The sequence below is a fragment of the Hyperolius riggenbachi genome, chromosome 2 (assembly GCF_040937935.1).
Source record: "Hyperolius riggenbachi isolate aHypRig1 chromosome 2, aHypRig1.pri, whole genome shotgun sequence".
NCBI classification, from domain to species: Eukaryota; Metazoa; Chordata; class Amphibia; order Anura; family Hyperoliidae; genus Hyperolius; species Hyperolius riggenbachi.
The window spans coordinates 282,065,981-282,091,001 of record NC_090647.1 but is presented as its reverse complement, the minus strand read 5'-3'; the positions used below and the strand labels follow the sequence as shown (position 1 = coordinate 282,091,001).

The 25,021-nt window shown below is 44.3% G+C and overlaps 1 protein-coding gene across 3 annotated transcripts in view; it reads left to right on the top strand.

Moving 5' to 3' along the window:
* GALE (UDP-galactose-4-epimerase) overlaps window positions 1-25,021 on the top strand; it is a 111,016-nt gene that overhangs the window by 25,944 nt on the left and 60,051 nt on the right. The window contains exon 1 of one of the 3 annotated variants that reach the window (XM_068268805.1): window positions 6,434-6,742. The exons of 1 other annotated variant lie outside the window; for it this stretch is intronic. The gene's annotated coding sequence lies outside the window, so the exon portion shown is untranslated. Of the gene's footprint in view, window positions 1-6,433; window positions 6,743-18,037; window positions 18,204-25,021 lie in introns of those variants that run through there. One more of the 3 variants, XM_068268803.1, reaches the window with a different exon arrangement.

Genomic DNA, 25,021 nt, shown 5'->3' with positions numbered 1-25,021 from the left:
GATTTTAATTAGACTAGTTATTATTTATTTATAAACCGCCAACATATTCTGTGGCGCTCTACAATGTAAGAACACAAACAAGGGATACATAATGATACAGACGATATACATCAAATATGGACAATGGTACAAAATACAGAGCTAGTGATTACACAATAGGAAATTTAACATGATGACTAAAATGTATAAATGTATAACAGAGTGCAAGCTATTAAATTAATAACATTCCAAGACACAAAAGGGTAAGAGCCATGCCCTTGCAAGCTTAAAATCTAAAGTTAGAAGTTGTACAATTTTGCATAAAATTAACATGACATTTACTCAAAATTAACGTATCACTGACTATGTCTAGAGTGCTGTACCATGCCATAAGGAAATGATCAATGCATCACATGCAACCAAATGTCCAATCGTATGCTTTAAAATGAATGAAACAAAAATGTTCATGAGGTCTTACAGCTTACAAATATCTGTCTTCTGAAAAACCAGTATGGACTTGGCTTGGCCTACAGCATGGAAAACATAGGTTTAAAAGATTTTAGCAAGCAAATTTTGACAACCGATAAGAGATTAACCCCCCTGGCGGTATGAAAAATTCCGCCAGGGGGCAGCGCAGCATTTTTTTTTTTTTTTTTTTTAAATCATGTAGCGAGCCCAGGGCTCGCTACATGAAAACCGCTGCTCAGCGGCATCCCCCCAGCCCCGCCGATCGCCTCCGGCGATAGGTGATCAGGAAATCCCGTTCAAAGAACGGGATTTCCTGGAGGGCTTCTCCCGTCGCCATGGCGACGGGGCGGGATGACGTCACCGATGCCAGCGACGTAGGGACGTCATTGGGAGTCCCGAACAACCCCTCGGCGCTGCCTGGCACTGATTGGCCAGGCATCGCACGGGGTCGGGGGGGGGGGGGGGGGGGGGGGGCGCGCGCCGCATCAGATAGCGGCGATCGGGCGGGGGCCGGCGGCGATCAGAGTGCTGGCGCAGCTAGCAAAGTGCTAGCTGCGTCCAGCAAAAAAAAAAATTATGAAAATCGGCCCAGCAGGGCCTGAGCGGCACCCTCCGGCGGCTTACCCCGTGTCCAGCACGGGGTTACCGCTAAGGAGGTTAAACTACAGTGGGTTGCAAAAGTATTTGGCCCCCTTGAAGTTTTCCACATTTTGTCATATTACTGCCACAAACATGATTCAATTTTATTGGAATTCCACATGAAAGACCAACACAAAATGGTGTACACATGAGAAGTGGAACGAAAATCATACATGATTACAAATTTTTTTACAAATAAATAACTGCAAAGTGGTGTGTGCATAATTAGTCGGCCCCCTTTGATCTGAGTGCAGTCAGTTGCCTATAGACATTGCCTGATGAGTGTTAATGACTAAATAGAGTGCACCTGTGTGTAATCTAATGTCAGTACAAATACAGGTGCATTGTGAGGGCCTCAGGGGTTGTCTAAGAGAATATTGGGAGCAACAACACCATGAAGTCCAAAGAACACACAAGACAGGTCAGGGATAAAGTTATTGAGAAATTTAAAGCAGGCTTAGGCTACAAAAAGATTTCCAAAGCCTTGAACATCTCGTGGAGCACTGTTCAAGCGATCATTCAGAAATGGAAGGAGAATGGCACAACTGTAAACCTACCAAGACAAGGCCATCTACCTAAACTCACAGGCCGAACAAGGAGAGCGCTGATCAGAAATGCAGTCAAGAGGCCCATGGTGACTGTGGACGAGCTGCAGAGATCTACAGCTCAGGTAGGAGACTCTGTCCATAGGACAACTATTAGTCATGCACTGTACAAAGTTGGCCTTTATGGAAGAGTGGCAAGAAGAAAGGCATTGTTAACAGAAAGCATAAGAAATCCCGTTTGCAGTTTGCCACAAGCCATGTGGGGGACACAGCAACCATGTGGAAGAAGGTGCTCTGGTCAGATGAGACCAAAATGGAACTTTTTGGCCAAAATGCAAAACGCTATGTGTGGCAGAAAACTAACACTGCACATCACTCTGAACACACCATCCCCACTGTCAAATATGGTGGTGGCAGCATCATGCCCGGGGGTGCATCTCTTCAGCAGGGACAGGGAAGCTGGTCAGTTGATGGGAAGATGGATGGAGCCAAATACAGGGCAAACTTGGAAGAAAACCTCTGGGAGACTGCAAAAGACTTGAGACTGGGGCGGAGGTTCACCTTCCAGCAGGACAATGACCCTAAACATAAAACCAGGGCAACAATGGAATGGTTTAAAACAAAACATATCTATGTGTTAGAATGGCCCAGTCAAAGTCCAGATCTAAATCCAATCAAGAATCTGTGGCAAGATCAGAAAACTGCTGTTCACAAATGCTGTCCATCTAATTTGACTGAGCTGGAGTTGTTTTGCAAAGAAGAATGGGCAAGGATTTCAGTCTCTAGATGTGCAAAGCTGGTAGAGACATACCCTAAAAGACTGGCAGCTGTAATTGCAGCAAAAGGTGGTTCTACAAAGTATTGATTTAGGGGGCTGAATAATTACACACACCCCACTTTGCAGTTATTTCTTTGTAAAAAAATGTTTGAAATGATGTATGATTTTCGATCCACTTCTTACATGTACACCATTTTGTATTGGTCTTTCACGTGGAATTCCAATAAAATTGATGCATAGTTGTGGCAGTAATGTGACAAAATGTGGAAAACTTCAAGGGGGCCGAATACTTTTGCAACCCACTGTATACATTAAAGGATCAGCATTGTTCATGTAAACATGAGGACAGAATGTAATTTGTTTATTAAGGGCAGACCCTAAATAATTCTGGCTCATGTGAGCCCAATGCAGATTATATCTGGTACATACAGTAAAAGAGAAATACACGATGGATCATAAAGAACAAAATGGTTAAAGCAGAAATAGTCTGGCATAACATAGAACACCATAGAACTTGTTTTCCTACTCTTCTTTATTGCACAACCAAGTTGCTTTTGTCCACCAGTAAAAATAACAAGTGCCCCCAGCTTACAGAACAGAAATCTAGTGCACAAAATTGCTACAGGGTATAAACACTGAATAGGAGGTTTCCTATTTTTATGGTTGATTAATAATTATGATAATATATGCATGATCAGTGCTGTTTTTATGGGCGGGAGAGGTGGGACATTGCCTGGAGCGTAGCTGTGTGGGGGGAGGGGGATGTCGGACGCAGCAGTGGCCGTATGCAGAGCAGATTATGATACTTACGTTACCGGGATCCACGCGTCGCATGTACTTACCTCCTGACAGTGTCAGTGCAGACAGAACAGTCTAGTAGGTTGAAATGAATTAACTTTAAATCCTTTAACGAGAATCTGTTATGGCGGACAAAGATGACACCACTTGCCTTTCACGGGAATCTGTTCTAGAGGGCAAGTCTGCCATCCATTCAAGTGAAAGGTATGCACTGACTGCCAGGTATAATACAAGGTGCAGTCACAGATGCAGTGAAAGGTATGCAGTGACATGCAAACAGCCGTTTGTGTAGTGACGGCCGTGCTGGACTGGTGCGCACCATGACGAGAGTGCAGGTGATGGTGGCTTTACAGCCCATATGGTCGCCCGGCTGATGTAAATGAATGACAGAACAGTATTGTCCAGCTGATCAAATTTGGTCTGACCACAATGAAGCAACGACCTTATTATCTTTGGTGTGCCAACCCCCCAGACACTCATATAGCCGGCGGTCATTGCTTCATTGTGATACGCAAGCCCCTTCAACGCGGCAAGGTAATGATCACGAAGGGGGATGGGCACATGGACATGCCTTTTGTTTTGTTGTTGCAGCCGCCCACAGTGCAGCCAAAAAAATTAGGCAGGCATATACACGCCCCAGAAAAATTATTATAGCAGCCACTGCTAGCAGCGGCCTAAAAAATTCAGGAATCCGCCTGGAGTCCTGGACCCTGTTGGTGGTGGCGGAGAAGGCAGTCAAGCGGCCGGTGGGCAGAGATGCTGTGTGGGGAGCAACTTAGTCTTGGGGCAGGCAGGCAGTCACACAGCGTGCAGGCAGAGATGCTGTGTGTGGGGACTGACTTCTTTTTGTGGGCAGTAGCCCTCCAGGATCCATGCCTCATTCATTTTGATAAAGGTGAGGTACTGAACACTGTTGTGACTTAAGAGACTTCTCTTCTCAGTGACAATGCCTCCAGCTGCACTGAAGGTCCTTTCTGACAGGACGCTTGCGGCAGGGCAAGACAGAAGTTAGATGACAAATTGGGACAGCTCTGGCCACAGGTCAAGCCTGCGCACCCAGTAGTCCAAGGGTTCATCATCGCTGCTTACAGTGTCTACATCCACACTTAAGGCCAGGTAGTCGGCTACCTGCCGGTCCAGGCGTTGGTGGAGGCTGGATCCCGAAGGGCTACGGCAAGGCTTTGGACTTAAGAATGTCTGCATGTCCGACATCACCATGAGATCGCTGGAGCGTCCTGTCCTTGCCTGCGTGGACATGGGAGGAGGATTACTGGCAGTGGTACCTTTATTGCGTTGTGCTGTGACATCACCCTTAAACGCATTGTAAAGCATAGTTGACAGCTTGTTCTGCACGTGCTGCATCCTTTCTGCCTTCAGGTGAGTTGGTAACAGGTCCGCCACTTTGTGCCTGTACCGAGGGTCTAGTAGCGTGGCCACCCAATACAGGTCATTCCCCTTGAGTTTTTTTATACGGGGGTCCCTCAACAGGCTGGACAGCATGAAAGACTCCATCTGCACAAAGTCGGATCCAGACGTACTATCTATCTCCTCTTGCTCTTCCTGAGTGACGTTACGCAAGTCCTCTTCCTCCCCCAAGCCAAGAACAATACCACGGGAACGTGGAGCAGCACAAGCCCCCTGTGACGGCTGCTGCGGTTGTTCTTCTGCCGCCGCCTCTTCCTCCTCCACAGAAACACCTTCCTCATCATCCGAGTCTGACTCCTCTTCTTCCCCACACGACTCCTCTTCTTCCTCCTCCTCCCCCCTCTGTGCTGCTGCAGGTGTTAAGGAAAAATTTGGTTCCGATGAAAATTGCTCCCACGACTCTTCCTGCCGTACCTGTTCCTGTTCACGCTCCTCCACAGCTTGATCCACCACTCTAGGCACGGCACGCTCCAGGAAGTAAGTGTAGGGGATCAAGTCGCTGATGGTGCACCTTCAGTGCGACTCACCAGGTTGGTCACCTCCTCAAACGGCCGCATGAGCCTGCATGCATTTCACATCAGAGTCCAGTTCGGTGGCCAGAACATCCCCATCTTCCCAGATTGTGTCCTTCTACTGTAATGGTACAGGTACTGGGTGACGGCTTTCTCCTGATCTTTCAGGCGAGAGAACATGAGCAGGGTCGAATTCCAGCGAGTCGTGCTATCGCATATCAAGCATCTCACCGGCAAGTTGTTTCTCCGCTGAATGTCCGCAAAGCGTGCCATGGCCGTGTAAGACCGCCTGAAATGCCCACACAACTTCCCGGCCTGCTTCAGGACACCCTCTAAGCCTGGGTACTTTGACACAAATCTTTGAATGACCAGATTCAACACATGTGCCATGCAGGGTACATGTGTCAGCTTTCCCAAATTCAAAGCGGAAAGGAGATTGCTGCTGTTGTCACACACCACGTTGCCGATCTCCAGCTGGTGCGGGGTCAGCCAGTGATCCACCTGTTTGTTAAGAGCAGCCAGGAGAGCTGGTCCAGTGTGACTCTCCGCTTTAAAGGAAAACTTAAGTCAAAAATAAAAAATGATATTTACTCACCCAGGGCATCCCTCAGCCCCGAAGCTGGATGGTGCCCTCGCAGCCCCGCTCCCATCGTCCTGTCCCCGCCGGCGGCTACTTCCGGGTTTGGCGACAACCGCCGACAGGCTGGGAACGCGGCTGATTTTCCGCGTTCCCAGCCGCTATATCACCCTCTATGCTGCTATAGCGTATATGTTATACGGACACACTGGACAGCTGGACACACTGATGCCAAAAGGATTAAATAGCGAGATGGAAACATTCGCTTTTTTTAATGAATGACTATACATTTAAACAATAGGCATGATTGATGAAAGGAGTAGAATTATGCATGGATTGCTGTGATGGTAGTATGATAAGTTATGAGATGTCATAGTAACAGTAAAATATCCGCATAAACCCACATTTGCATATTGATGAGAAGGGTGAAGATAAATATGCATATGATAAGCTGTGAGATGTCATAGAGGTAGTATAAGGATCTGCATAAACTCACATGTGCATAATGATGAGGAGGGTGTTGATAAATCTGCATAAGAAAAGCTGTGAGGTGCCAAAATGAGCTAAGTACTTGCATAAACCCACACTTTGCATAATGATGAGGTGGGCGGAGATAAACCTGCACATGGGTGGTGGAGCAGGCAAAAACCTATTTAAGTGGATGAACTATGTCGAGCAAAATCAATCCTCCTGAAGAAGGCTAACGTATTATAGCTGAAACGCGTAGAGGTTCTCTTGTAACTGAATAAACCGTTTCTGGAGCATTTAGGAACTAAACTGGCCGCAATAGCGCTTAGCGACCATTTGCACATCAAAGGATCCTATTGCTTTAAGGTGACGTCACCAGAAAGAGCAGCTTACGGCTTGCTGGAACAGACAGCGGGCGTCACGCTGAACCTGTCAGCAGGAAGTGACGTATGCGACCAAGCATTGCCGAGAGCTGAACGGAAAAGGGAGCTCTGAAGTACCCGGCTGAGTCTATAGCTTGAAGATCGGGGAGAGGAGCTTCTAAGACATATAGGTACTCTGATTGAACATAGTTTGCTGTAAAGTCACGCTTGAAAAAGCGCTTGTAAACGAGACTGTTAGCACATATGAAACGGGCTGAATCCACTGAGGCTGATCTATGCATTGCGACTTATAAAGTCTTAAAAGATGCCTGTGTGAAAAACTGACAGCACATATCAAATGGGCTGAATCCACTGAGGCTGAGTGATGCACTGTTGGAACTGACACCTGTTTATTGCACAAAATTGATCAACTCTTCTCATTAATAGGATCTTAAAGGAGAACTGTAGTGAGAGGGATATGAAGGCTGCCATATTTATTTCCTTTTAAGCAATACCAGTTGCCTGGCAGCCCTGATGGTCTATTTGCCTAAAGAAGTGTCTGAATTACACCAGAAACAATCATGCAGCTAATCTTGTCATATCTGTCTAAATTTGTCAGAAACACCTGATCTGCTGCATGCTTGTTCAGGGCCTATGGCTGAAAGTATTAGAGGCAGAGGATTAGCTGAATAGCCAGGCAACTGGTATTGTTTAAAAGGAAATAAATATGGCAGCCTCCATATACCTCTCACTACAGTTCTCCTTTAATATACAATCTATTTTTGGAATAGTTGCTGGAAAGAAAGAAAAGAAAAAAGCCTTTTTTCTATGCTCCAGGAATCATATGCTATTAAGGACTGCCAACAAGCAATCTAGAGTCTAGGTGTAGATCTTAATTAGCTCAGGTTGTTAGGAAGAGCCTGGTTTTTGATACACCTGATGAATTTATGGTATGATTGTGAATTGTATGAAAGGCATGAGTGTTTTGTTATAGGTGTGGTTTTTTTAGCATTTTATCTATGTACATGAGAATTTTATAGATTAAATCATTATCATTAGCGCGTGTTCCTTATTTATAAATTGTTTAGAGGTGGTGTAACTTGCTTAGCGCCTTCATAATGTTGTAGTAGTAGTGGCTGTGAATCAGTGATTTCAACACCAAATAACTCCTGCGAAGTGTCAAATGCAGCGGATGTGGTGCTTGTAGTAGTGCTGGTGCCTGAGGGAGATGAGGTGTTCTGAGTTAAATAGTCAACCACGTCCTGACAATTTTAGGAGGTGATGGCACATGCCTTCTGAGCACTGTACTTTGGGCCAGGGCCGCACAAAATCACATCATCACGACCACGCACACACCTGCCAGGTGGCCTTCCTCTGGGTCTGCCGCTACCTCTTCCATGACCTGGTTTGTCCATATCGGGGGGGGGGGGGGGGGAAGAGAATGAAGTGAAAGGTATGCACTGATTTGATTAATACAACGTGCAGTCACACAGGTGCAGCAGTTAACAGGTATGCACCCAGTGGTATATCACACTGCGTGCACTCACGTAGGTAGGTGGGTTCACTGAACCCAACAGCTAGGTAGGTATATGCAGTAATGGGTATTACAATGTGCAGCTGCCTATCACACACACAGGTACAGTAGTCACTGAATGTGCTGGGCCTGGGCACTGCACACAGTATGAATTACAAAAGCTGTCGCCGCAACACAAGTGCAGTAATAATGGGTATTACACAATGTGCAGCTGACACAGGTGTGTGATTGTGATTGGCCTGAGCTGGCACTGGCACACAGTATGAATTACAAAAGCTGTCTATACAACACAAGTGCAGTAATAATGGGTATTACACAAAGTGCAGCTGACACAGGTGTGTGATTGTGATTGGCCTGGGCTGGCACTGGCACACAGTATGAATTACAAAAGCTCCCGCCGCAACACAAGTGCAGTAATAATGGGTATTACACAATGTGCAGCTGACACAGGTGTGTGATTGTGATTGGCCTGGGCTGGCACTGGCACTCCGCATGAATTACAAAAGCTGTCTATACAACACAAGTGTAGTGACACACACAGAAAAAAAAAAATCACAAGAACAGGATTAGCTCTGAAAAGAGCTGTTGCTGGGTGCTATTATAGCAATAAGATTCAGCCAGGAGCACGCTAACAAGCCAAGAGCCTAACTAATCTTACCCTAGGAGAAAAAGTCTGAAGCAGTTCACCCTACTCTCATTATTGCAGGCACACGAGTGAGTGTAATGGCCGGCGGAGCCTGCCATTTATAAAGGGGGGTGGGGCTCCAGGAGAGAGTGTAGCCTAATTGGCTACAATGTGCCTGCTGACTGTGATGTAGAGGGTCAATGTTGACCCTAATGGAGCATTATGGGGCGAATCGAACTTCCAGGAAAGTTCGCCTTCGCTTGCGAAGGTGAACCACCCAAAGTTCGCCTCGAACCGTTCGCCGGCGAACCGGTCGGCCCATCTCTAGCGGTCACCGACTCAGGCTTCCTCTCAGGCACAGATTATCGGACATATGCAGGTCGAATACACAGAAGCTGGTCTTGCATCATCAAGTCCTCAAGGGCCTCATAAGTAATGTTTGGTAAGGGCCCAAGTCCATTGTGTAAATATACGACCCCGATTGCAATACTCACAGTTCTGCCGTGACAACATGTTCTGTTGCTATGGAGGGGAGCCCACAATGCAGTGCACAAGGGAGCATCACAGAAGAAGCAGTGATAACAATGCACTTAGTTGATATGATCCTCCAGGCTGATCATTTGCCGATGCATCGAAGTTGACCAAGAAACATCTGGGGCTTGATTCACAAAGCGGTGCTAACCTACTTAGCACGTCTAAAGTCTTTAGACGCGCTAACCAGGGTGCTGAGCAGGTTAGCACTGGATTTCTCAATCAGATCGCGCGCTAACTTTACGCGCGCAAAGTTTTACGCGCGCTAAGTCCCATAGGCTTTAATGGGCACTTCGCACGGAGCGCCCTGCGCTCTGTGCAGTACGCGCGTAAAGTTTTACGCGCATAAAGTTTTGCGCGCGTAAAGTTTTATGCGCGAAAAGCTTGTTTAGACGTGCTAAGGGGGTTTTCACAGGCGTGCTAACAGTTAGCACCGCTTTGTGAATCAAGCCCCTAGTGTGTATATATTACAGCCAGATCTCAGAGTTGGCCACCTCGGGATCTGGCCAGCCAATGATAAAAAAAAGGCTGGTTACTGCAGCCAGAACATGACCTGACCAGCCAGCACTGGCAATTCCCCAGGCTCTTCAACCCGCCCCAGTGTCCTCCCACATCTCCACACTGCCCCGCCATCTTGACGCCACTATTTCCCATGCTCTCTTATTCTGATGGGAAAATAGCCCCTCCCAGCAGCGTGCCAGGGGCGGGTTTAGGAGTCGGCTGCATTGCAAACGCTAGCTCTGAACTTTACTGATTTGCTCCTTTTTCTGGACTTGGCCGGCCCACTCTGGCCGGCCAAAGTCAGATAATTGAATGTTATTTTGAAGTTTTTTCGCGAATTGGCCGCAGTAGCCGTCCACATCCTAAAGTGGTCAGACTTCGGGTTCTGGCAGTAACATATACAAGGTTTAATGTGTACCTGGAGGCATATTAGGAGATAAAGTTACAGTGATGTGAAAAACTATTTGCCCCTTCCTGATTTCTTATTCTTTTGCATGTTTGTCACACTTAAATGTTTTTGCTCATCAAAAACCGTTAACTATTAGTCAAAGATAACATAATTGAACACAAAATGCAGTTTTAAATGATGGTTTTTATTATTTAGTGAGAAAAAAAACTCAACACCTACATGGCCCTGTGTGAAAAATAAATTGCCCCCTGAACCTAATAACTGGTTGGGCCACCCTTAGCAGCAATAACTGCAATCAAGCATTTGCGATAACTTGCAACGAGTCTTTTACAGCGCTCTGGAGGAATTTTGTCCCACTCATCTTTGCAGAATTGTTGTAATTCAGCTTTATTTGAGGGTTTTCTAGCATGAACCGCCTTTTTAAGGTCATGCCACAACATCTCAATAGGATTCAGGTCAGGACTTTGACTAGGCCACTCCAAAGTCTTCATTTTGTTTTTCTTCAGCCATTCAGAGGTGGATTTGCTGGTGTTTTGGGTCATTGTCCTGCTGCAGCACCCAAGATCGCTTCAGCTTGAGTTGACGAACAGATGGCTGGACATTCTCCTTCAGGATTTTTTGGTAGACAGTAGAATTCATGGTTCCATCTATCACAGCAAACCTTCCAGGTCCTGAAGCAGCAAAACAACCCCAGACCATCACACTACCACCACCATATTTTACTGTTGGTATGATGTTCTTTTGCTGAAATGCTGTGTTACTTCTACGCCAGAAACAGGACACGCACCTTCCAAAAAGTTCAACTTTTGTCTCGTCGGTCCACAAGGTATTTTCCCAAAAGTCCTGGCAATCATTGAGATATTTTTTAGCAAAATTGAGACGAGCCTTAATGTTCTTTTTGCTTAAAAGTGGTTTGCGCCTTGGATATCTGCCATGCAGACCGTTTTTGCCAGTCTCTTTCTTATGGTGAAGTTGTGAACACTGACCTTAATTGAGGCAAGTGAGTCCTGCAGTTCTTTAGATGTTGTCCTGGGGTCTTTTGTGGCCTCTCGGATGAGTTTTCTCTGCGCTCTTGGGGTAATTTTGGTCGGCCGGCCACTCCTGGGAAGGTTCATCACTGTTCCATGTTTTTGCCATTTGTGGATAATGGCTCTCACTGTGGTTTGCTGGAGTCCCAAAGCTTTAGAAATGGCTTTATAACCTTTACCAGACTGATAGATCTCAATTACTTTTGTTCTCATTTGTTCCTGAATTTCTTTGGATTTTGGCATGATGTCTAGCTTTTGAGGTGCTTTTGGTCTACTTCTCTGTGTCAGATAGCTCCTATTTAAGTGATTTCTTGATTGAAACAGGTGTGGCAGTAATCAGGCCTGGGGGTGACTACAGAAATTGAACTCAGGTGTGATAAACCACAGTTAAGTAATTTTTTAACAAGGGGGCAATCACTTTTTCATACAGGGCCATGTAGATTTGGAGTTTTTTTTCTCACTAAATAATAAAAACCATCATTTAAAACTGCATTTTGTGTTCAGTTATGTTATGTTTGACTAATAGTTAACGGTTTTTGATGAGCAGAAACATTTAAGTGTGACAAACTTGCAAAAGAATAAGAAATCAGGAAGGGGGCAAATAGTTTTTCACATCACTGTAGATACCTCAGTAGAGGGATACCTCAGGATAATCCAGAGGTTTCCCCAATCCCACTCCAGCTTGCTGTACCAGGGCTAGGACCCTCTGAACTTATTTCACAGGCTTGTTGAATAGGTTTGCACAGCCACACTCCCACCCGTGAATGAGCGCAGCCACACTGTGCATTCGCAAGATGCCTGCCCCTATACAGTAGCACGAAGCCGCTCGTGTACGGCTTTCTTTGTGCTACTATGCAGGCACGGGCAATCAGTGCACAGCCACACTTGTTCTCCTGACTGCAAAGAAGAAGAGGGTGCTGGTGACTAGAGGTTGACTCAATAAGGATTGGAGAAGCCTCTGGAGTATTATAGTCTTTCCTCTATTGAGGTTAGTATCTAAAGTTTGCCAAACATGCATAAATCGCATAACAGATCAATGACTAGATCAATACCTCTTTGATCTGAATCTAATTACAGAGGGATTTACCCCCCCCCCCCCCTTTTACACACAGATTTTCAATAGATTTCAACATTACTCCTTTTAATCCTGTTTAATATGTTTATCTGCTGCCTCTCCTCCACCATGTCTGATTGTCCAAAATTTACAGTCCAATTGTAATTTTGGTTGATATTTGCTGCAAATAGATCGATGCAGCTCGTTGCATCACAGATATCTGGCAGATTCAACCATAGTGATCAAACCGATGCATGCATGGCCAGATTTACTTCTTTTTGAAAGTCACAGGTTTGCTTTAAGTGCTATGTCACTTCTACCTTACCAAGTAAAAGCTATTTAATTTTTTAGACAGTTAAACAGTTCAAAACACATTATCAGTGCCTATAGAAAGGTGTATTATACTGAAACCAATTGTCAGCTTGTAAATGTTCAATACTGTTGTTAGGATTCATTTATTTGTAATTGTTTGTGTCTATTCTCTTGTAATCACTTGCTGTTTGATTTTGGAAATATCTACAATGTATAATGAGAAGACTAAACATTCAGTTATCTCCACCAATTTATTGTCTCGCAGATTCGCATTGTCTCACATTACCTATTTATACTTTCCTCAATGATCCTAGATAAATTATCTTTTGTGAAGACAAGAACATCAAAGTTCACAGCTCTTCATGCCAGTTTACCTAGTTCTGTTCTTTAACATAAAGCTGACTGTACAGCTGGGTCCTGCTCTAAGGTTCAGTACTTCCGGAGTCAGGTCCATGACCTCTTGGCTACCTGGCTAGAATCATTGAGATACAAATGCCCATTATGCCCGCAGGCTATTTTTGGTCAAAATACTTTTGTCCTATGCTGAGGGGGGTGGGGGGGGGGGGGGTCTGGGTATCAGCAGAAGACCTGGGGGGGGGGGTTGATGTATGTTGTTTTTTTTTTTTTTTTTTTATTTACAGTAAAAATCTGAACTGAAATCCAATAAAAATGGTTTTACACAAAAAAAAATGGTACTTACGTAGTATGCCATCCAGGCAGTTACACACTCAGGAAAAGTTACAATGTTCCAATCCGCAAGTGTATGCCATGTTTAAATCCTTTCAGCATCAGTGTCTCAGATTACAGCCTGGAATCTCTTTCAATAGAGGTGCTGTGGATATAGAGTGTAGAATGGACACATTTACTTACATAATAAATTACAGTACATAACAAAAAACACAGGAAAAATAATAGTTTAGTAAAATTAATTACCCTTAACCCCTAACCTTAACCCTTAATGCCCCCTTCTTAACCCCTAACCTTAACCACCCCCTTCCCCTCCTTAACTCTTAACTTTAAAGAGACTCTGTAATGGAGGGGAAAAAAAAACCTCTGGGGATACTTACATCAGGAGGGGGGAGCCTCAGGGTCCCAATGAGGCTTCCCCATCCTCTGAATCTCGGGGGAATCCAGCGCTGCCCCACTCCCCCCATCCCCGCCCCACCGCAACAAAGCTCAACAAGCTGTGATAGATTTACCTACCGCGATCCTGCGTAGGCACACTAGTGGATCTTCCTTTCGGCAAACACAGAAGTAGCCAAGCCGGATTGTATCCGCTCTACTGTGCAGGCAGCAGGCCTTAGCCCGAAGGAAGAGCCACTATTAAGCCTGCGCAAGATCATGGTAGGTAAATATTTACCTCGCCGCAGTTTGGGGGGTACCCGGCACTCGAATGGAGGATGAGGAAAACCTTGTTAGGATTCAGAGCCTTCCCCCTCCCGAGGTCAGTAACCCCCAGAGGTTTTTTTTTGTTCATTACAGATTCTTTTTAACATCCCTCCTTCTTAACCTAACCCTTAACCTCCCCCTTAAGCCCTAACTACTAACCCTTAACACCCTCCTTAACTCCTAACCTTAGCCCTAACCAGGCCCAGATTTACATCACAGGAGCCTATAGGCACAGATGTCCTGGCACCCCAGACTTCAACCTTCATGAAGCTGCAAACCCCCACCGAATCACACCACAAGTATTCTGGCTGTCCCCTCTGTAACTTCACTCTTAGTTCCTTTGCCTGTCATAGGTTGCTACAGGTACCCTATAGTGTTAGGTAGCCAGAGCTATCCTCTGTATTAAGTAGCTAGATAGAGGTGCCCCCATGTATTAGGTAGCTAGAGGTGTCCTGAGTAAAGGGAGATCCGGTCAGTGGAATGCCAAGATCTGGGTCAGTAACCTCTTTACACTTTGCTCGGGATTCTGCATAGGGAAGGAGGGAGGGAGGCACTTGGGGAAGGGAGTGAGCCGCCTTTCCATCATTAAGTGCCTGTAGACACGTGCCTACAGTGCCTTATGGTAAATCCGGCCCTGGCCCTAACCCTTAACCACCCCCCCCCCCCTTTAACACCTAACCTTAACCACTTAAGCCCGAAGGGTTGGTTTTTTTTTTGCATCTGAGCAACTTTCACCTCCCATTCATTTGCCAATAACTTTATCACTACTCATCACAATGAATTTATCTATATCTTATTTTTTCCGTCACAAATTAGGCTTTCTTTGGGTGATACATTTTGCTGAGAATTTATTCTAAATCCATTTTAACAGTAATATTAAGAAAGAAATGGAAAAAAAATCATTATTGCTCAGCTTTTGGCCATTATAGTTTGAAATTAATACATGCTACCATAATTAAAACACCATTTAAAATTATGTCCCTAACACAATGTATGGCGCCGATATTTTATCTGGAAATAAAGGTGCATTTTTTCAATTTGCGTCCATCACTATTTACAAGCCCATAATTTAAAAAAAAGTATATTAATATATTCCTTTGACGTGCATATTTAAAAAGTTCAGACCCTTAAATAACTATTTACCGTATGTTTTTTTATTATTGTAATTTTTTTTTTTAATAAAAAATTTGATTTGGGTATTTTTTGATGTTGGAGGTAAACCGCTAATTTTAAATGTTAAAAAAATTTATTTAATGAAAAGTGGTTGTGGGTGTAGTTTTACTATTTGGCCACAAGATGGCCACAGTCAAAAAGTCCAGGGAGTGATCGATCTCGCTCCCAGGAAGAAGAATGAAGACGGGGACGTTTTGAACTCAGAAAAACCACAGCGTCTGAAGAGCTTTTCTGCGGGGGGCTTCGATCAGTGAAAGGGATCTATAATCCCTTTCATTGATTGCTGGGCTACCGGCCAGCGGCGGGAGCGTTCGCAGCCCGCGGGAGTGCGCGTAGCCCAACTGGACGAGAATGTTTGTCCAGTTGGGCTTAAGTGGTTAACCTCTCCCCCCCATAACTCCTAACCTTAATCCCCCTCCTCAACTACTAACCTTAACCACCCTCCCCCTCCTTAACCCCTAACCTTAACCCTTAAGGAACTCCCTTAGGTGTTAAGGAGGGGCCAGAGAAGATAAGGTTAGGAGTTAAGGGGGTTAAGGGTTAGAGTTAAAGGTAGTTCTGTGGAAGATGTTAAAAAGACGAAATCCAACACTTACCTGGGGCTTCTATCGGCCCCCTGCAGCTGTCATGTCCCGCGCCGTCCTCCTCTGATCCTCCGTTCCCCGCCACCGGTCCCAGTCTAATTCATCATGTAATCCAACTGCGGCTGCGCAGCCTGGCTACACGCGTGCTTACTCCCGCATCATCGGGAGCTTACTAGCGAAGTACAAGAAAACTTCGTACTGTGCCTGTGCAGTAAACTCCCGATGACGTGCGTGGGAGCAAGCACTATTCGTCTATTTAGATGAATATTAGCCCGGGACACGCGGCGGGGAACCGGGGATCGTAGGAGGACGACGACGGACATTACAGCTGCAGGGTGCTGATAAAAGCCCCAGGTAAGTGTCAGATTTTGTCTTTTGATCCCCTCCACAGAACCCCTTTAAGTGTTAAGGAGGGGGGAAAGGACGTTAAGGGTTAGGGTTAAGAAGGGGGAGGTTAAGAGTTAAGGAGGGGAAGGTTGGGGGAAGGGAGTTAAGGGTCAGAGGTAAGGTTAGGAGTTAAGGAGGGGGAAGGTGAAGAATTAAGGTTAGGGATTAAAGGGGGGGGGGGGGAGGTTAAGGGCCCATTTACACTTAATTAGTTGGTACACGTTAGTACGAGTTTTTTCCATAGCAGTGCATTGTGAAAAAGATTTCAGTTAAAACGCTTTAAGTGAGAACTGTGCCATAGGAAAATATGGGAATTACTTTGAAAATCAGTTTTCTTTCAGTTATAACTCGGAGCAACTGATTAAGTGTATAAGGGCCCATAGGTTTACTAATTTTGCTAAACTATTGCCAAACTATTTTTCCTGTTACTTGTGTACTGTAATTTAAATGCGTTGCACAGCCACAGTACCTCCATTGAAAGAGATTCCAGGCTGTAATCTGAGACAGGGGATTGAAACATTGTATACACTTGCTGATGCTGAAGGGATTGAAACATTGTACTGTATATACTTTTCCTGAGTGTGTAACTGCCTGGACAGCATAATACAAAAGTACCCAATAAACTTATGTCTGGACTTCAGCTCAGCTGTATATATTTTCTGATGTCATAGAAAAACAAAAGTTTGCTTTCCTAAAACAGAAAGAATTTGCGATAATTCAGGTTAGAGTGAGCTCGAGATGTCTCCCAGGCACCACTGCTGAATATATGCAAATTAACCATTGTACCCTTAGAAGCTAAACACACCTTCAGAACCGCTGGAATGCAATGATGTGTCAGCTTGTTAATGTGTACAGAGCCATAATAATCCAACATGCATACAGGCTGTTTCGGATTGTTTGATCCTCATCAGTGCATGGCATGGATTAATTTGGCTCTATGGAGTAGGGCTTGTAAATCCGAGAGGCACAGACTAACCAGCAAGCTCATGGTGACCCAGAACTCATTGGGGTGTGTAAGGGACTACAATAGTCCTAAAAGCCCCCTTACTAAGATGTTAAGAAAAACAAAAGTTTGCTTTCCTAAAACAGAAACAGCTTGCTGGTTAGTCTGTGCCTCTCGGATTTACAAGCCCTACTCCATAGAGCCAAATTAATCTATGCCATGCACTGATGAGGATCAAACAATCCGAAACAGCCTGTATGCATGTTGGATTATTATGGCTCTGTACACATTAACAAGCTGACACATCATTGCATTCCAGCGGTTCTGAAGGTGTGTTTAGCTTCTAAGGGTACAATGGTTAATTTGCATATATTCAGCAGTGATGCTCTGGGAGACATCTCGAGCTCACTCCAACCTGAATTATCGCAAATTCTTTCTGTTTTAGGAAAGCAAACTTTTGTTTTTCTTAACATCTTAGTAAGGGGGCTTTTAGGACCATTGTAGTCCCTTACACACCCCAATGAGTTCTAGGTCACCATGAGCTTGCTGGTTAGTCTGTCCCTCTCTGATGTCATAGCAACGCTGAATTTTTCTTTGGGATAAATTAAGCCACATTCTCACCATTAGATATTATACTATGGAATACTTATTCTCATAATTTCTCCACATACGTGAAAAACAAATGGCATTAGTTTGGCTATTGCTCAACATACCAAACCAATAATGACAGTGCTGAAAAGCTCCGAGTCTGAGTGTGAAGAGCATTGCTGCAGAGCGGCTTGTTTTCACAGATGATATAAATTACTTACTGGCCACAAAGACAAGGGAAATAAGTAATTTTAGTTATAGATTAATCCCATGTAGGAGAATGACGTAGAGTGGAATTCTCTATAGTTACACTTGCTCATTATATACGGACGCAGGCAGATGACGACTCCTAGAAACGTGTAAGTTCCACGTCGCCACACCAGGACGGATGAATGGGAGGCGGGGCTAATTCTATAGTGGGTAGGGCTATGTCGATTCAGATCAGAACAGGATTCTCTTGTTCTTCTTCTTGATATATTCATATCTCCACCCACCTGGTTGAAAGTAGCCAATCTGCGTGTTGGTCCTCCGGGAAGTGAGTATTTGTACAGAATCACAGAAGACAGCAGTGATCATCCTGTAGACACGGCGCAGGTGAGTGTGCTGCTATGTGCTAGACTATATACAAAGCTATGTTGTCCTTGTGGGGGCTGTATTTTGTGTAACATCTGACGAGGCAAAGAACACGGAACTCCAATTCATGTCTATTGCTTAAATTATGTATTTTAGATGAAAATCCTGAAATAATTACGGTTTCATGTTTCGCAAGTTTCCTCTATCCAGTAACACCTCATATGGTTGCACTGTATTTACAATGGACATGAGCGTGCAACCGCTGTATGGGTAAATCCAGTGGAAGTTTTGTTCCCAACCATCAGTGGATTTACACATAGCCGGCCTTTGACCTGTGCGACCAGAGCGGTCGCTCAGGGCACCAGCTTCCAAGGGGGCGCCTAATAGCTGGTTACCTATACTGAGGACACCTACACCTGATTTCCTATACTGGAGCCACCTATAGCTGTCTACCTTTACTGAGGGCACCAACATATGGCTACCTATACTGGAGGTTCCTACGCTTGGCTCCCTATGGGGGCAATGGAGACCTTCAACTGACTTCCTATACTGGGGGCACCTATGCTTGGCAACCTATATTGAGGGCACCTACACGTGAGATCGGGGTGCATTTTTTTGGGGGGGCGCACTGCAGCTATAACGCGTGAGGCAAATTGTCGGTGCTGTGCTATCATTCTAAATGGGGGGTGCGCACTGTGGCTATAATGCGTAGTGCAAATTGTCGGTGCTGTACTATCATTCTAAATGGGGGAGGGGAGGCGGCTAACTGTCCCACTGACTGTTTTTATTAATATTCCTGAAAGGTTCTAGCCTTCATTTTTAAGTATATTCACGACAATGCACTCTTTCCATCCATTCGTGGTTATTAATAGTATTTTTCCTATTATACATATGTGACGTGTCACAGAGATCTGAGCATTTTGCATGATGTGTCATGACGTCAAAAAAGTTGGGAATCAATGTCCTAGGAGATAATTCAGGAGAAAAGATGAATTGCATATGGGCCTGTGTGTGTGTGAGTGCGTGTGTGTGTGCGCATGCATGAAGAGGATAAAGGGGGGCACAAAAATCCGGTTTCGCTCAGGGCGCTGTGAAACCTAAGGCCGGCCCTTACAGACTGTCACTAAATACAGTACACACAGGCACACATTACAAATGTTGTTATTGATAAGTATTTTATAGCGCTGACATCTTCTGCAGTGCTGTACAGAGTACATAGACATGTCACTATCCACAATTAAAGGGAAGATCCGCGCAAAAAAACAAAAACTCCACTTACCTGGGGCTTCTTCCAGCCCCTACCAGTCGATCTGTGCCCTCGCCGCAGCTCTTCTCACTCCTGGTGTCCTGCGCTGAAGAAGCCGACCGTGCGCTCCATGGCGCGGGTCATGTGGTGTACGTGACGTCATTGGGTCTCTACTGCGCAGAATTTTTTTTTTTATTTTTTTTTTTTTTTTTAGTTGTTTCAACTTGTTTTGCAATATAAGGGAACAATAGTTGTTCAACAATTGTGCTGCATAAAAGACTGCTGTTGAGCGTGTGTATGGAGCTTAAGATTTTTCTGTTAGAATATTTTCTGTAACAGACTGGTAAGGTATGTACACACGTCTGATATTTCTGAACGACTTGTCATTCAAACTGGTCGTTTGAACGACAGTTTGGCGTGTGTACGAACAATCGCTTGACTAATAGCAGCAGTTTTGACTGATCCGCTTGGCAGATCCATAACTGTCGTTCAAATGACAGTTAGATCTGTACATGTGTACAAACTACTTGTTGTTGTTTGAAAGTCTATTAGTTTGACACTAAAAGACATTCAAACAACAATTCGTTTGATCAGTCATTTGATCTGGTTCATTGTTGTATCCAATGCATTGATCAGTCAAATGACAAGTAAATTAGCTGTAATTAGCAATGCAAACGTTTTGTCGACTGTGTGTACATGGAGTCTGAACGACTTTTTGTTTGAATGACAAGTCGTTTAAATGTCTGGTTTGAACGACAATCAGGCATAAAACCAGAAGTGTGTACGCACCTGTAGAGACTGGCCATTATCTCTGGTGCAAGGTCTTCTGGTTCTCTCCTGCTGAGTAGAACAATGCCTAATTGCTAGGCAGATAGATGGTTAGATAATTTCCAACATGTTGGAAATTATCTATCTGGCAGGTAAAGGCTGCCATACACTGGTCGATTGCCACCAGATCGACCAGCAGATAGATCCCTCTGTGATTGAATCTGATCAAAGAGGGATCTATTGGCTGCCTACACTGCAAACAAATTTTCAATCGATTTCACTATGAAACCGATTCACAATCTGTGGAGCTTACGCCACCCCCCCCCCCCCCCCCAATTGGCCGGCGCAAGTCCCCTGGTCTCCACTGTCTCTTCTCTGCTCTGGGCTCCAGCTTCACTTTACTTCTTGTTGGGGGAAGTTTAAACAGTAGAGGGCGCTCTACTGTTTAAACTTACTGTCTGGACAGGAAGTAAGTGAAGCCAGCCGGAGCCCAGCGCAGAGAAGGGACAGCGGGGACACGTGCCAGCGGAAGAGGTAATGTATTGCCGCTAGCGTCAGTCGTCGGACATTTGAACGCCGCTATCGAGCGAAATCTTCTGCACAGACAAATCGACAGTAACGATCGATTTTGGACGTAAATCGATCGTTCGGTCCGCATCTGCACAACGATTTCACAGCAGATTCGATCACAGTGATCGAATCTGCTGTATATCGGCGGGAAAATCGTGTAAGTGTATGGGCTTCTTAAAGCTAAAAGAAAATTGTTTGGTGTGTACCTTGCATAAGGTGTAGAGATAAGTTTTCACAGTGAGAGAGTTATCTTATTTCTGTCTTAATGTAACAAGAACGTCCGCCTAGCGGGAGGGTGTGTGTGAAAATATTGTGTGTGTATGTGCCTTTAAAGAGAATCTGTACTGTCCGATTTGTACAATAAAAAACATCCTCTTTGCCATTTCCGCCACGATCCTGGCTTTCAATTGCCAGTTTTATGGAGTGTTTACAAACAAAAAACATGGCCGCTAACCAGGAAGTGATGTTTGTGAGTGTGTGTATAATATCTCATGTTGCAGTATACTACAAGTTTTTATTACATGGTTCATTATCTGCACTCTAGTCTGGGATTCTCACAGTTTCTCAGCATGTGATTTATTTATTTATTTTTGTACAAACTCCACAGTCCCGATAAGAATTAAGGCTCGTACACACGCCGTACCAGAAGCAACGACGGGTCCACCGGACCCTCCCGCTGGGCGGTGTTTAGCCGACAGTATGCGCGTGTGTACGCGCTTTCGGCGGACTGATAAGGCTGCCTTATCAGTCTGCCGACAGCGAGTACACAGGCGCATGCTGTTGGCTAAACACCACCCAGTGGGAGGGTCCGGCGGACCCGTCGTTGCTTCTGGTACGGCGTGTGTTCAAGGCTTTAAACTAAGGAGTCGGAGTTGAGGAGTCAGAGTAATTTTGGGCACCTGGAGTCTGTGGTTTCATAAACTGAGTCGGAGTTTAAGTCGGATGATTTTTGTACTGACTCTACAGCCATGCTGTTGATTGGGCATGCTCTTGGCGGCACAGATTTTCATCTGATTCAATAATTATTTTCGAATCGCATGGTCAATTGTCCACCAAGTCGAGAGATGTATAGCCACCTTTAGTGTTTCTCTCCCTCCAGACTCCTTCACTTCATTTTAGCTCAGCTTGTAGAGCCCTCATAATCTGACCGGTCAACACTGGAGCAGCTTTCTAGCAAGGAAGAATTGAAGCATGCCTGCCTGGTACATCTGTTGGCATAACTTTTCTTCCATTGTAGCACCATCATTTGGGCAATTTGCTCTGCTCAAAAGCATATGAGTTGTGTTTGTAATTGCAATGAATTGGTTCTGGTCATTACTGAACTAATTGGTTTAAAGCAAACTTGAGGTGGTTTTAAAAAGTTGGATACTTACATAAGAAGTGAAAAGCCTCTGGATACTTCAGAGACTTTCCATGTCCTCCTCAAGACCACTGTAGCTGCTTTGGACCTTCTGACAGTTCTCAGCCACAATCTTCTGACATAAGAACAACCCTCCTGTGCCTGTGGAGTAGCACGAAGTAGCTCATGGACAATCAACTCTGGCTTACTATGCAGGTGCAGCAATACTCGTGCAGGCACAGTACATCAGCACTCATACATGGTGGGGAGCGAGGCGGCGCTAGTTTACTTTAGGGAAGCCAGGGAACAGTTCTCCAATCACAGCACCCTCTACAGCACAAATAGTGTGTTTATAGTTTACTACATCCTATTGAAAACCTGGCAGTCAAGAGGATGCTATCCACCCAATCACATTAGCTAATTTTCCCTATGAGGGTTTCTTCTGGGTCCCCTAAAATAGACTAGCGCCAGCAAAGATACAAGAACATATCCAACAACCTCTTGTAGGATATGTTTAAAGGGTCTGTGCTTGGCAACGGTGGAGCCGAAGAGGAGATGGGAAGCCTTTGGACTATCCAGAAATGTATATATGTATATATGTATATGTATATGTATATATATATATATATATATATATATATATATATATATATATATATATATATATATATATATATATATATATATATATATATATATATATATATATATATATATATATATATATATATATATATATATATATATATATATATATATATATATATAAATTTTTATTTTTTTTTCTGCTTGCTTTGAGTTCACATCAAAGTGAACCCGGATATATGGAGGCTGCCATGTTTTATTTCCTTTTAAAGTGGACCTGAACTCAGAACTTTCTCTCTGCTCTAAGAGATATCCAACAGCATAATAACCTTTAACATTCTTGCCGTTATCACGAGCTCAGCTCAGGGTGACCTGCGCAGAAGGATTTCTCTGGCCCCGCTGTGCCGATTTTTTTTTTTTTTTTTTTTTTTTTTTTTTTTATATGCACGCAGCTTGCACTTTGCTAGCTGCGTGCATATCCCGCTCGCCGCTGATTCACCGCTACACGCCCTAGGCTCGCTACATGATTTAAACATTTTTTTTTTTATTTTTTTTTTAAAGTGCTGCGCCGCCCCCTTGCCGTCAGAATTGGAACGGCAAGGGGGTTAAAGAAAAACATTTCTTTGTTACAGCTGATACAAATCCTACAATAAATCTGCACTGTTTCAACTTCCTGCTTTTATGGAACAAACATTGTTAACATCCATTATTTCAAATTAGCTTCTCTGCCATGGCAGTCAGTTGACACGGGGAGAGATCAAATTACAATTTGTGATTAGACAGAGAAGAGGGGGAATCAGGCTAAACTCTCTAAATACATACAGGGTGTAAATCGCTGGACAAAAACTATTTTGTGAGCGATTTGCGTTTTTTTTCTATACCTTCCATTATAGCAAAAACGCCTCAAAACCGGTACAGACACCACTTTGCCGACCACAAAGCAGGTGCAACGCGCTGATATGAACCTTCTCATAGAGATTCATTGCACAAGCGTTTTCTGGGTGTATTTTGAAAATCGCCTGCTCTTGAAAAAAGGGTAAAAAAAACGCCCTTAGTGTGAACGAGCCCAAAGATAGGTTTGCAAATGGTGAAGGCTCTTGAGGGTGCAGTGAGTATTCACTTGCTTTCGGGGAAGGGCTGCTCCATAGCCCCTCATCTATATATGGGCATCCATCATCTCTGTACCCGGGTGATGTCGAGCGTCTCTGGCTCGTGTGTGTGTGTGTGTGTGTGTGTGTATAGCGCCGACCTCTTCTGCCGCACTGTCAGAGTATATATTTTTTTTTTTTGTATTAAACAGCTTTATTGAGCAGATCAACAGATGTACAAAGCTTTTGAAAGCAGAACAAATAAAACACAAGGTATTAACATACCAACTAAACATCAAGAAAATAAGGGGGAGCATATGAAGGACAGAGCTGGGATAGTTGGGCCGTCCGGCCTGGGAAATGGGGTATCTGGTACCTCCTTCTGAGATCCCAGGGGTCAGTCTGTCCTATCCGCCCTTGATGTATGATTTATATTGCTCCCTCTGACACATACATAGAACTAAAAAAACAAAACATAAAAACAAGAGACAGAAAATAAAAAAAAAGGAAAGAACAAGCTATCGAGATATATTCCCGCATATGGTATCTGGTTACAGTAGTCCTGAATAATTCCAATCCTGTATATCATTCTATAATAAATTAATACATATGTCCAAGGGAGGTTAAGAACTCCTATATGTTTTCCAGGGTTCCCAAATGAGATCAAATCTTGTCATATTCTCAATACTATAAAAATATACCCGATCCATTATCATCATTAGGTCTAGACGTTGGGTAACTAGTGATAACTCTAGATCTGTGGATTTCCATTTGAAGGCTATTGACCACTGAGCGGCTAGTAGCGTATATCTATATAAAGGCCTAAATCTACCTGGCACATCATCATTGAAGGTATATAACAGGGCCTGGGAGGCGGATAACGAAACCGGAAAGCCAAACACCTCCCGAATCATGGTTTTCCATGAGTCCCAGAACCGCTGTGCTCTGGGGCAGTCCCAAAAGACATGCAATATCGTTCCCTCCATTCCACACCCTCTAAAGCAAGTCGATGGGACCGAGGGATATATTTTATGAATTTTAGCCGGGGTGTAATACCAGCGAAACAAGATCTTGAGCGCCGTGTCTTTAACCATATTAGATTTGACTACACCAGAGACAGCGGTTTGGATATAAGACCAATCTATTAGATCAAATTGAGTTCCTAGGTCGCGCTCCCAGGCTCTCATATATATCAATTTATTCTCACTATCGCAACCTAACAACTGGGCATATAGGGATGAAA